Below are 4,019 nucleotides of genomic sequence, written 5' to 3' on the forward strand. Positions count from 1 at the left end.
TAATAAAATAAATAAAATAAATCTTAAGTGTTTATATAGGAGAAAAAATAGTTGTCCTCCTTCCCTGTCTGAGAGAGTTTTCTTGAAAACATATGAAAACAATACTGAATTGTTACTGCATCTTTTCCATTGTAAGTACATTTCTCCTTTGGATAGATAAGAGCAGTGTCTTTAGTTTTGTAATCCATAGTGTCTCACAGTCCCAGGTTTTATCTTCTCTTGAAATATTCCTCTAAGGAAATAAATCTCTCTGGAGTCTGAATTTGTTAATCAGTCATAAATTAAATTCCACAGAACATAGGCCCTAAGTTTCAGTGAAATTTGCTCCACAAGCTTTCAGTCTAGAGAAATATAAATACATTTTTTCTACAGTCTCATAGGTTTTAAGCTTGAGCATCATCGTTCTGTACTACTTGACTGTATATTCTACTATCAATCTAGTCTTCAAAACAAAGTGTAGCTGTGTTAAACACTTTAAAACTGTTGGTTTGACTGAGGAGCCAACACACTTCCCATTTTCTTTCCCAAAAGACTTATGTTATGACCTTCAAATAATTGGGTGTCACTCTTGTCTTAAGACAATGATTTAATTTCTACCAATTATAACCCTTTTAATTTAAGGAACAAAAGAAACTGATGATTTTTTCATCCTTCAGAACTTAAAATTATAGAATTTTCAGTCAACTTAGTTTTCATGCTATCAGTAGGATTTTTAAAACATCCATCTCTGTTTGAAGACCTAGCTTCAAACTGATTTTATCTGTCTCTTAGGTTTTTACTGAAAAATAACTGCAAGCACACACCAAATTTCATTATTTCTTCAATTATTGCTCTTAGTGATAAGTATATAGCAAGACTTCCAAAGCTCAGCGAGTAACCTATAGACTGTTTTATTAAAGATTGGTAAAGTTCCTCAGCTTTTTAATCTGTAAAACATCTCATCCCTCTCCCCAATGCTTCAAATTATAGATTAGTTCAAATTTAACTTTTAAGTTCTTTTACTTGAAGCATATTACTTTCAAATAGACAAAGTAAAGTACTTGTTAAGATTAAGTTTGGATTAGAGCAATGGAGGCCAAAAGAGGTAACATAAACATACCAGGCAAGAGATTAGTTTAAGGCTAGTACGGTGACTTTATGAGGTTATGAGAGACACAGTTTTCTTCTTTATTTTTAATGAGTTACCTCCTAGACTAAGATGGATGCTGATTCTTGAAGCATTGTATCTATATTCAAGACAGCATGAATGAGGAAGAAAAGAGGAAGAATTTATTTATTTTTTCCTTTATAAACAGGATTCAACTAGAGTTCCTTGGCCCACTTAGTCACCTGTCACACTTACATTTCAGAAAACTGGGAAATGTGTTGCAATAACAGTTTGCATTGTAAACCTGAAAAAAGTTAAGGTTTGCTCTCTAAGTAGAAAGAAAACAAATCAGGGGTCTGCCACAATTAAATAAATTATGTAAGTCATATGAATTTCCAGAATTATTTTTTAATTTTTTTACTTTATAGCAATCTCCATGAATAAATGCCATAATTTCACAACTTATGGTCAGACATTTATTTATGCCCTTATTAAGTACAAAACTAAATTTATCATCTGTATATTAATTGTAATGTTTTAAATGGGTTATGCTCACAAGAACTCATTTGTTACTCACTTAATTTAGTTATTCATTTATAGTCTATTCTACTTTAGGCTGGATATTTTAATTTCAGAAATGGTAGCATATATAAAATATTTGAATATTGAGACTAAATGGAACTACCATGAAAAAAGAGGGTAGATAATTTTTTTAAAAAGAAGTATGAGCACTGAAGCTTGAGGCACTATACCACTTAGAGGTCAGGAGAATGAAAGTACAGGCTAGTGAGAAGAGGAGAGTGAAGTAAAAGGAAAATGGGGAGTGCAGTTCCATAAAAGAAGTGAGAAATGTATTTGAAGTGACATAGAGTTTCGTTAAATGGTATTGAGAGGGCAAAAGATAATTACTGAGAATTTATCAGTTAATTTGATAATGTGGTGGTTATCCTTAACCCCCCCAAAATTGTTTTGGTGGTATAGTGTGAACAAAACACTGGCATTGGTCAAAAGAAAATGGGAAGAAGGAAATTGTAAATAGTGGATACAGACAAAATTTTATATAAAAAGAGCAGAGAAGAAATATTAGCAGGAAGGCAATGTTGAGTTAAGAGATGGATTTAGGACTTTATTCTTCTTAGGATATATCATAGTTAAGGGACTAGGTCTTATAGACCTGACAACTCACAGAAAGCAAGGAGGCAATTGCTGGAAACCTGTTTTTGTGGAGACTGGTGGAGGTAGAACTTGGTCCACAGGTATAACAGTAAGTAGATAGATGTATGTAGTTCAACAGTAAAATATTAGATTCAGACACCAAGACATTAACACCTATACAGTGCCACATATGCCTAAAATTGTGCTCTGTCACTGTCTTAGTTTCCTAGGGCTGCTATGTCAAATTACCACAATTTTATGGCTTACAAGAGAACTTTATTATCTCAAAGTTCTGAAGGGTAGAAATCTGAAACCAAGATTTTGGCAAGGCTATGTTTCCTATAAAGTCTCTGAGGAAGAATCCTTCCTAGAAGAATACTTCCTTGCCTCTTCCTAGTTTCTGGTGGTTCTCAATAATCTTTTATGCACTTTGGTTTATAGCTGAATCACTTTAATCTCTGTTTCCATCTTCATAGTTTTCCTCTCTGTATTTCTGTGTCCTTTTCTCCCTATTATAAGAGGACTTATATTAATTTTAGTGCCCACATAAATTCTCCCCCTAATTATACCAGCAAAGATCCTATGTCCAAACAAGGTCACATTCTGAGGTTCTGGATAGACATGAATTTTACAGAAATGTCAAATCCACTATAGTCACTTATATTCAACTATCATCTTTACCATTGTTTCAATAAAAAGTTTTTTCCATACCAAATTTGATAAAAATACTGATAGCATTGTAGGCATTCCTTTCAAATTATCTAAATTGAGACACCATACCCACTGCTGAGGCTCAGATAGGATGTATATAAGGAAATAAAATTATTTTCTTGAAGTCAATGTAGTGCCAGTTTAATTTATTGGAGCAATTGTGTGGAAAAGGTCATCTCTTCAGTTTCTGTGAGTTTAGGAGTAAGTAGCAATTGCCAGCAATAGAAATGAAGCAATTGTAAAAGAGAGATCTGGCCTAATCTCTGGGCAAAGGGGAGGGATGCCTAAGAAGGGTTGGGAAGTACCAAAGGTGGTAGATTGAAATCGCAACCAAAACTGCATGGCAGTCTTCTGTACACTAGGGAAGGGTAAACAATTAACTCAGCTCATGATGTTACAGAATGGGGGTGTCCAAAACACCCCCAGAGCTTGAGGCTGGCAGATGGGAAAAAGGAATCAGCTTTTAGGATGCCTTTGCATGCCTGGGGCTAGTGGCTGGTAACTTTGTTGCACAAATGGCTTTGATGCTTCCAGGGCCCAGGAAGATGGGAGGGGTCTTGGACCATGAGATGGTATTGAAAGAGCTTACAGAGCCTGCATAAGGTTCTCTGAATGGTCAGAATTGGTTGCCACACCCACTGCGTCAGAGGACGCAGTTGCGGTTTAAAAAGCAGCTGCAGACATTTTAGCGAGTCTCTCCATGTGGTTTTAAGAAGGGAGTTCTCCATGTGGTTTTGAGAAGGGGACTCTCCATTCAGATTAGAGAAGCTGAGTTCTCCATATGGCTTGGTGAAGAGGTTCTTCATGTGGTTTTGAGAAGGTCCTCCATGCTGTTTTGAGAGGGAAACGCCATGTGGCTTTGAGAAGGCAGTTTACAAGGAGGCTGAGAATCCAGGAGGTTCTGCATTGAGAGCTGGAGGGCACCACAGCACAGAAAGGACCTCCCCAATCAGAACTGAATGATTGGCAGCTACCGGTAAAGCTTAACTGTGTCTAGGAAGTAGGGAAATGGTATCTCTAACTTTTTAAAAACTAGCCTGGTTTGGTAGGGGGAGGCAGGACTATG

This window comes from Furipterus horrens, unplaced genomic scaffold, assembly GCF_987537825.1.
Source record: "Furipterus horrens unplaced genomic scaffold, mFurHor1.1.pri manual_scaffold_12, whole genome shotgun sequence".
Taxonomy (NCBI): Eukaryota; Metazoa; Chordata; class Mammalia; order Chiroptera; family Furipteridae; genus Furipterus; species Furipterus horrens.